This window comes from Corylus avellana, chromosome ca6, assembly GCF_901000735.1.
Source record: "Corylus avellana chromosome ca6, CavTom2PMs-1.0".
In the NCBI taxonomy this organism is placed as follows: domain Eukaryota; kingdom Viridiplantae; phylum Streptophyta; class Magnoliopsida; order Fagales; family Betulaceae; genus Corylus; species Corylus avellana.
The window spans coordinates 22,478,115-22,488,694 of record NC_081546.1 but is presented as its reverse complement, the minus strand read 5'-3'; positions in this window follow the sequence as shown (position 1 = coordinate 22,488,694).

Sequence of the window (10,580 nt, the reverse complement as noted above, 5' to 3'; positions counted from 1 at the left end):
GTGTTGCCAGGTTGGCCGAGTGCGCTCGATCGCACTGTAGGTGTGCTCGATCGCACTCGTGCAACAAGTTTCCTGCTGTACAGGGCGCGAGTGCGCTCGATCGCACTAAACGTGTGCTCGAGCACACTTCCATCCAGAATTAGCCTACTCCTGTGAAATATGAATTTGTAGATATTTGAGTTAGCTTTCCAATGACACCAAGATCGCCTCAATCCGAGCTATACAACTCTAGATATAGCCTTTTTAGTGGGACTCATCGAGTGCGAATCATCGCTCGATCCCGATTTGCTGCCAATGCTCCATGAAGCCCCAGAATTAATGAAATGAGTTGCGAATATCACCTTAAAGCCACATTTCTCTCTTAACAACCTGCAAATCACTAAAACACCAAAACTAACCAAAAACATCAGAAATTAACACAGCTAAGAGCTTAACAAACATAAGTTAAGGAGCCCAAATATACAATATTTGACACTCATCACAAGGCACGTTTGGTAACAAATGGCTATAGTCAGAGAGAAGGTATGGACTTCAATGAAGTTTTCTCTCCTATTGTGAGACATAGTTCTATTCATGTTTTGCTTGCCATGGTTGCTCCAAATGATTTGGAACTTGAGCAACTTGATGTGAAAACTGCATTTCTGCATGGTGAGCTTGAGGAAACAATTTACATGCATCAGCCAGAAGGGTTCATTGCTGAAGGTAAAGAAGATCATGTTTGTCAGTTGAGGAGGTATTTGTATGGTTTAAAACAATCTCCAAGACAGTGGTACAAGCGCTTTGACAACTTTATGATCGGACATGGTTACACAAGAAGTAGCTATGACAGATGTGTGTATTACAGGCAATTGTTTGATGGTTCTTTTATTTATTTGTTACTCTATGTGGATGACATGCTTATTGCTGCTAAAAGCATGTTGGAGATTAAGAGATTGAAATCTATGTTGAGTGATGAGTTTGAAATGAAGGATTTGGGTGTTGCGAAGAAAATCCTTGGTATGGAGATTCATAGGGATAGAAAAGCGGGAAAGTTGTACTTGTCACAAAAAAGTACATTGAGAAAGTACTTGAACACTTTGGTATGCATAATTCTAAACCAGTGAGTACTCCACTTCCAGCTCATTTCAGACTTTCAGCAGCGTCAGCGCTACAGAGTGAGGAGGAGGAGCAGTTCATGTCGCGTGTTCCTTACTCCAGTGCAGTTGGAAGCATCATGTATGCTATGGTGTGCACTCGTCCAGATATTTCACAGGCAATTAGTGTTGTTAGTCACTACATGGCGAATCCGGGCAAGGTTCACTGGCAGGCAGTGAAATGGATACTCCATTATTTACGGGGCACTACAGATGTTGGTTTGGTCTATGATAAAGGCAGTGGTATCAGTTCCAGTGTCACTGGTTATGTTGATTCAGATTATGCTGGTGATTTGGATAAAAGAAGATCTCTGACAGGTTTTGTTTTCACTCTCTCGGGGTGTGCCATTAGTTGGAAAGCAACTTTAGAGTCGACGGTTACTTTGTCCACTACGGAGGCAGAGTATATGGCAACAGCAGAGGCAGTGAAAGAAGCAATTTGGCTCAGAGGTTTGATTAGTGATCTGAGTTTGCAGCAGGATGAGACTGTTGTATTTTGTGATAGGCAGAGCGCAATACATTTGACCAAAAATCAAATGTATCATGAGAGAACCAAACACATTGATGTCAGATATCATTTTCTTCGGGAGGCCGTGACACAAGGTGATATCATAGTGAAGAAAATTGCTACGGCGGAAAATCTAGTAGACATGTTGACTAAGCCACTTCCGATCCTCAAGTTCAAGCATTGCTTGGGCTTGATTGGTGTTTGTAGTTTGTAATTACCCTTAGGGGTGTTGGAGGAGACGTCTTGAGGAGATTTGTGTTGAAGACTTGATGAAATTCAAGTCAAGGTGGAGATTTGTCAGATTATGTGACTTGAATTTATTCATCAACCTTACCGTGGGCCCCACAGCAGTATGGCATCCCATATTGTTGACTTGTGCTTTCTCTCTCACACACTACAAAAAAAAGTATTTTTTCTGATGCACATTTTCTGACGTGTCAGGTAGTTTGACACGTCAGAAAACGTTCCTGACGGGGCCTTTTTGACGAGTTTCGCGCGTGAACATTATAAGAGTCAGAAATGGAAAATTTCTGATGTGTCAAGTTTCAACACGTCAGAAATTTCTGACATGTTGAAACTTGACACGTCAGAAATTATTTTCTGACGTTTTAATTTTGATAGGTCAGAAGGTTCTGACCTGTTGAATTATGACACGTTAGAAAAAATTCTGACGTGTTAAATTTGAAGCGTCAGAATTTTTCTGACGTGTCAAAACGTGACACGTCAGGAAATATTCTGACGTGTCAATCAGAATATTTTATGACGTGTCACGTTTGACACGTCAGAATTTTTTCTGACGTGTCACAATTTGACACGTCAGAAATTTTGGCCAGTTTTTCTAGTTTTTTTTCCACCCCCCCTGTTTTTTTATTTTTAGGGTTTTCGGGACTATACCCGAATTTTGGATTACAATTTACCTGATAAACAATTTATCCATCAGTCATTGCAAATAATTCTAGCTATTTTTCCATCAATGTATACAAATAACATAATTAAGTCATATCCTAATAGGTCTTAACACATACAAAATAACATATATACCAAGTGCCACTAATTAACGAACCACAATTACCAAAAAACTATCTCTGTTATCATCAAAACAGATATCATAAATATAATTACATCAACAAAGTAACTTTTATACAAGTATGAATGGCGAACCAAACGGAAAAATGCTGATTATTGACCATACTCTCCATGAGCTCCATCACCTGCAAACGATAAAAACAAACAATCACCAAACAATATTCACTATGTGAATTAAAATGAAAAATGTCAAAATATTCACCCAACTTAGTTGTTGAGTCTAACACAGTAAATGATATAAAACCCTAAAACCCTAAACAAATGATATAACAAAAAAGGTAAAACGATGATGAAGTTAATTAGCAAAAAATGCATATAAAAAAAAACAAAAATTTATTCCACAGAGCAATCAATGTTGACGTTAAATACATGAACAGACATGAGCAGATGCGCTTCATTTTTGCCATGGTAATTATGTGAGATATATATTAACATATATAATTTGCTGAGGATATTAACATATAGGACCTTTACATATATTCAAATCATATTATATTATTTCCATAAAATTATCATATTCATCTAGTTAAGACTTGAACGTTTCATACTCTCACACTAGATTGTTAATATTCTACAAGGACCATAGTTGTACATTGATCTCATAATACCAATAAAACAGTTCAAATGCAAAGCTCGTACGTACCCACATCCACCATCAAACCAACCATAATATATAAACCAAATTCAATAGGATTTACATCATTAACTTAGAGAATGAATACAACATATATATCCATTTTACATCATTAACTTAGAGAATGATTACAACATATATATCCATACTCTAAATTTATAAGTTGACATATATACAGATTTTAAAAGTTCACATATATATAGGTAAAGTTCTAAAAACACATTTGACCATTAAAAAATGTCAGTACCTGCTTCGCCGTCGATGGACGATGGCACCACCGCAATGTGTGGGGAAGCTCCCTCTGGTGCAGAGCTGAACCGCATCATTGCCTCGATCTGGCGCAATCGGGCGTCAAACGTTGCCTGACGTGCATTGTTCGCAGCCACCAATGCATCTATCTTTTCCTTGTGCTTCGCCCTCTCTACCTCAAGAGTTCTGTCAAGCGTTTCTTATGATATCATGGAGTGGCTGGTGTTTTGTGACCGTGCTTGTGATGGTGTATAGTATGAGCGTATGGAGCCCCGCACGGGCAAAATATTCGATCCAACCTGCCGAACCCTACCGACGTACTCAGGCTTGTTTCCAAGCGCCTGTGCATACGCGTCATTGGGCGCCCACTTGACCGTTCCCTCTGTGATGCTAGCCGACGCTGCAGGGTCGGTGGGTATCAGCTCCTTCATCCTTTTCTGTATGTTACATTAATTATTGGGTCAGTGGGTTGTACAAATGTTAATTGCAAATAATTTATCAAATATATAAACAAAGAATTAAATTGTAGCATACACATCTCTCTTCCACTATCTGATTCGGATATGTATTGTCCGCCTTCGTGTGCGTGTGGATGTAACTCTCTGCACGAGTAGGATACTTGCCCAGACGTATGGCCTGCCGAAAAAATAGGACATACAGTTATTTTTAAATATATCAAATGATTTGTTGTTTACATGGTAAATTACACACTTATCTCCTCATGTGTCACTTTGGCATAGCTCTTCGATCCGGTGCAATGGGGTTCATCATTTAATGCACACAAGGCCTTCATTTTTGCCGCATAGTCCTACACAGTTACCATATTGATATGTTAATAATGTAAAGAAATTTGGTTTTAGTACTCTTTATTCGTGACACTACACAATAAATAGGCAATTTCGTTTTACATGACACCCGTACATGTTAATAAAACCATATAATGACACTATACAAAATGAAGAGTTTGACTCATGACCTACCTTATTCTGACGAGTACACCATCTCTCCAATAAGATCTCCACGTCTTCAGCATTGTACTCGTCAAGTGTTCGTTCCCCCACTCTTGCCCGTACAGTATCCGGAGTATCTTCCTCCGTAATTGCACAACGTCTTTTAAGCTCGTACCTCCAAGTCCGCAGCTTTGATCCCATATCCTTGAATGCTTCATTCTTTATGGCTTCCAAATTGAATTCGGGCGGGACGAAAAAGTATGCCTGCACATGTTGAAAATTATTAAATTAAAAAAACCTAAAATATATGTGTGCAACTTAGAGCGTATATATACATATATACATTATGAGTGTTTTACATAATATGCAACACATACCATCAAGGCGTCCCAAATATCCTCTTTGGTACGCTGCGGTACCTTCGTCCAATTGTCCGGTATTCGGACATAATTGGAGCTCCTTATGATATCTCCAGCCATCCGTTTAAACCTCATGGAGCTAAAGCCGACGGGCTGGCATGCTGCATTGTACTCCATTATGATCGCTTGCCGGCGGGAACTCCCGGCAACCTGTGCGAGTCACGGATGGTAAACACCTCAATAACTTCGTTCCCATCTGAATCGGTACCTAACAGATTAAAAAATTACCGATATTGTAAGTTATGTCGAATTCAATATTAATTACAACAAAATTAAGACATATATACACGACATTCGAACATATCCACTTACTTATGGTGCGGACCTGCCGATGGCGTAACGGGTCGTCGGGAGCAGGGTCGGTTGGCTGCGGGTTAGCCGTGTCCTGTGTCGCACCAATACAGTCTTCCTCGGCCGATGTCTCACTGTCGTCGGGACCTGCTATGTTTTTTACAATATTTAGAATTATATAAAGTTGTAGTTGTAGTTAAATAATATCATTGATATCGCACCAATATAGTTAAAAATTTCCAAAAAACTTGCAATCTTTCGAATAAAACTTTCAGCCATACCTGCGCTATGCTGGCTGTGTAGTTGCTCTACATGTCCCTGGGTACTCTGTCCAAGCTGGCTCTCTAGCAGATACCCCATCTGCGCCATGCCTGCCCGACCGTATGGATTATGGAGAGGGATCTCTCCTTCCATATCGCCTGGAAGTACCGGTCGATATCCGTCCTGCATGCCCAGAAGCTGAGCAACGTCTTGTTGCTCGCTATCATCAAGGTGAGCTGACGGCGACCCAAGCTCCATAGGCTGTCGCACTATAGAGGAGCCCCTGCGTGCTCTTCTCTCCCCCCTATGACTCATAGTAACCTGCGAAAAATACCACAAATTCAATTAGTCACGTATACAATGTATGAAATATTCACTACGTTATGTATGCATGACTCACACGTATGAAATAAGATATATACCAGATTTTACCCAATAAGATATATGTATGCATATAGTGAACAACTACCAATCTAACACTTTATATATATATTCAACTTTTATTCAATCACATACGCTTCAATTGGATCTAAGTCGGGTCTGACGTATTGGATATGATCCTGCAGATCATCATCACAATTTTTGGTCAATATGAGCGGCTCACACTCGTGATAATTGGCACATGATTCTTGATGCCCTTCACTCTGACCAACGTCGTATATATTTCTTGGTTTGGTCCTTACGGCGCAAACCCAATCCGGGTATCTACCATCTTCTACGTAAAATACCTGATCAACTTGTGAAGTTAGCACATACGGCTCATTAGTAACCAATTCTCCCGTGTGAACAAGGTTTTTGAAGTTCACTTGTATCATGCCATACTCATCCACCTTGTACCCCTTGTCCCTCGTTGTGTTTGCCCAATCACAACTGAAGATAACGTACATACTCCTGTCGTAGTACTCAATCTCAAGTACTTCCGTTAACTTCCTGTAGTACGTTTTGCCATCAACAGTCGGCACACACACCCCGCTTTTCTGAGTCCTCTTTCCGGCATCAGATGCAATAGTGCGAAACAACTTGCCATTAACCACATATCTATTGTATCTGACTGCTGACTCACGCGGCCCTCTACAATGCATTACCAATTTCTCACCAAGTTCCTTCCTAGATCGATCATCCAATCGATCGACCTGCGAATATTTACAATACAATGTTAACACTTGGTTAAAAAGTGTTTCAGTTGATTTGGAAAACATTATGCATGCAAATATAATCCGACAATTGCTTTTGTTAACATCACGTCATTCTTACGTAGTCACGGTACCAGTCGCAGAACAGCTCATAATGTTGGGTTTCTAACTGATCCTCTGTTCTTCGCCCCCTAAGTGTATCCATGTGCATTCTACAATTCGAAATGTTAGTAATTATAATTTGATACGGGAAATGTTACAAATTCATTCAACATACAATATGGCGAAGAAGGACCTCGACTTACGTCTGCAATTGAAGGAAGTCGTCCGAATTGAACATAATATACCGGTGTATCTGTGTCATTGTGATCCGGTCGAGCCAGACTCGTGTTCCATGTCCCTTTGAACCATCCAGATTTCTTTGTATCCTTTTGTGAAATGTTAGTGTATTATCTAAATATCTCGAACAGAATGTCACCAACTCAGTAGCTATGTAGCTCTCCGCAATGCAGCCCTCAGGAGCCGCTTTGTTATGCACATTAGATTTGAAAACTCCAAGGCTCCTAAATATGAACGAATACAATCAATCAGTGCAGTTAGTACTTGTCTTGTATTAGAGTTAAACCATAAAATCTGAAATATCCGTAAACAAATTTTACCTCTCTGCCGGATACATCCACCTATACTGTACTGGTCCACCGAGTCGACATTCACCGATAAGATGCACAACCACATGAACCATGCTTGTGAAAAAGCTGGGGGGGAAAACCTGTTCCATCTTGCACAACGTGATACACACGTCACATTGTAGTCGGTCAATATCCTCTTATGTCAATGTTGTTGAACATAGTCCCCTGAAGAATGTAGACATCTCAACAAGAGGTCTAACCACGTTGCTTGGAAGTGATTCACGCAATGCAATAAGTAGAAGTTGCTGCATCAGTACGTGACTGTCATGACTCTTTGACCCCGATATCGTACAGTCCTTAAATCGTATACAACGGGAAATGTTCGAGGCATATCCATCGGGCACCCTTACATTTCGTAACACTTTCAGAAAATGTGTCTTATCATCCTTGGACATCGTGTGGGTAGCTTGCTGCATATAGGTCTTACCATTCTCGCCAGGGTAGGGATGCAGTGTACGTCTTAAACCTATTTCTTACAAATCTAAGCGGGCGGCGAAGTTGTCCTTAGTTTTCCCTGGAATGTCCAGTATTGTACCAAGTATGTTGTCCATCACGTTTTTCTCTATGTGCATAACATCATGGTTGTGCCGTAATAAATTATCTTTCCAATACGGCAACCTAAAGAAAATACTTTTCTTCTTCCACACTACATTAGAAGTATTCGTCTTCTACTTCTTTCCTTTTTCTTTCGCAGCCTCCCTTGCCTGACCAGCATTCTCATCCCTAAACACTATCCCTTCTAATTGGCTCATGATTTCGACTCCACTTGGCATATCAGGGGCACACTCTAATTCTACGTTGCCGTCAAATGTTCTTTTGTTCCTCCTCCATGGATGATCCATGGGCAAGTATCGCCTGTGCCCCATATAACACCATTTATGACCATGTTTTAACCACTTCGACCTTGTCGAGTTCATACAGCACAGACATGCCTTCTCACCCCTAGTAGACCATCCAGACAAATCTGCATATGCTGGAAAGTCATTAATTGTCCACATCAACTGCGCTCGTAGGACAAAATTATTTTTCTTTGAGACGTCGTATGTGTGCACCCCTACGTTTCATAGTTCTTGTAACTCCTCAATTAAGGGTTGAAGGTAGACATCTATATCCATTCCAGGTGAACTTGGGCCTGGAATAATCAATGATAGTATAAAAGATGTCTGTTTCATGCACATCCAAGGAGGCATGTTATAGGGCATAAGCAGTACAGGCCAAGTGCTGTGAGATGTGCTCATGTTTCCAAATGAATTAAATCCATCCGAGGTTAGTCCGAGCCTTACATTCCTGCTGTCTGCTGAAAACTCCGGATGCAAATTCTCGAATGACTTCCATGCTTCGCCATCAGCCGGATGCCTCAATACGCCGTCCTTTGTGCGGCTTTCTGCTTGCCACCTCATAAAGCGTGCAGTATGCTCTGACATAAACAATCTATGTAGTCGTGGTACAAGTGGAAACCACCGTAACACCTTCACCGGACGTTTCTTGCCAGACGATATAGGTTGACCATCCTCATTTAAATTGATTGCATCCATCCATTTAGATTTTCCACATACGGTACATGAATCCAACTCCTTTGTGCCCTTCCAGAATAACATACAGTCATTATGACACGCCGGTATCTTCTCATACCCAAGTCCCATATCTCGTAAAAACTTTTTCGCCTCATATGTATTACCTGGCAGCTTTTCATCACTCTCAGGCAGCAACTGGTTGATGAACTCTAGGAAGGCTGAGAAGCTCGCGTTACTAAATCCACCAACGCACTTCAAGTTGTACAAGTGTACAGTCGCACTTAGTTTGGTATGTTTTGTTCCGTTATGAAGTGGTTTCTCCGCCTTTTTCATAAGGTCGTAATACTTTACTGCATCACCTTCAGCGGCTTCTTCGTTTTCAATTTCTTCACCCCTTGCACCACGACTTGAGGCTCACAATTGTCTTCCCTAACCACTTCGTGTATGCCGAATAAGTCACGCAACATTGCGTGCATGTCTCCACCCTGATTTTCGGTTGCACCCGCATCTGATGAGGCGGGGCGATTCGAATTAGATCCTGTATCAGGACCCTGTACATGCTTCTCACCGTGATAGTACCATAATGTATATTCTGGCATCATTTCTTTTCCCCCTATCAAGTGGTCGAAAACGACATCTAGCGGGTGCCGCCGGTAATTTTGACAAATCTTGCAAAGACAATTGATTTTTCCATCAGGGGTTCTACAGTTACTAACTGCAAACTCTACGAACAGTCTACACCCGTCTCTGTATTCCCTCGAACCCCTAGACTTTGTCATCCAACTCTTGTCCATTTTTCGCTACGTACATAAATTACGAATCAATATAGAAGACTTAAAAAATATATACCTCATTTCAAGCACATGCATATATATAAACCTAAATATTTCAACCACGTTAAAAATATAAACCTATTATCATATAGGTTTAAATTTTTTATGTCCAAATATATATAATGCATATTCATGCGAGTATATATATATATATGCATTTGTTATATATGATCGAGGACCCTAAAATAATTAAATAACTAGGCCAGGTTAGTTATTTAATTAATATTCATATCCAATATTCATGGATATGAATTTGTTATAAAAATTAAGGGGATAGTACCAAAGTGTGTATTCATTTGGAGTCTCTCTAAGTTTCACAATGTTTGCACTTTTGCCAATTTTTTTTCCAATTAAATCCATGGAATTCGAATTGAATCATCGCTACCATGAGAATGTATAACTTACAAATTAATAAGAGATTTAATTTACGTCTCAATATTAAGACTCATTCAATTTAAGTATTAATTAAACAAAGTCTGAAATTAAATCTCTATACTTATCACCACGTACTACACGTACTTAATTAGAAGGTCAAATGATTAAAATTGAAATAATGTTGTATAAATTATTTACTAATTAATAAGCCAACATTTTTCAGCTAATCAAACAAAAAATAAAAAAAAATAAAACAAGAAGCCACATTTAAAAAACTATTTTATTATGAAACAAAAACCTACCTACCATGAGAAACATCATCTAACTTGCATGCATGCATGTGCATATACAACCAACGTACAATAAGTAAATAATATATATATATAAATAAATAAAAAAACAAACACCTTCATCAATTAATACATACTCAATCAATCCAATGTATTAACCAAACATCATATGGATTCATGATATTTTACTACATAAATTTGATTAAAGAACACAA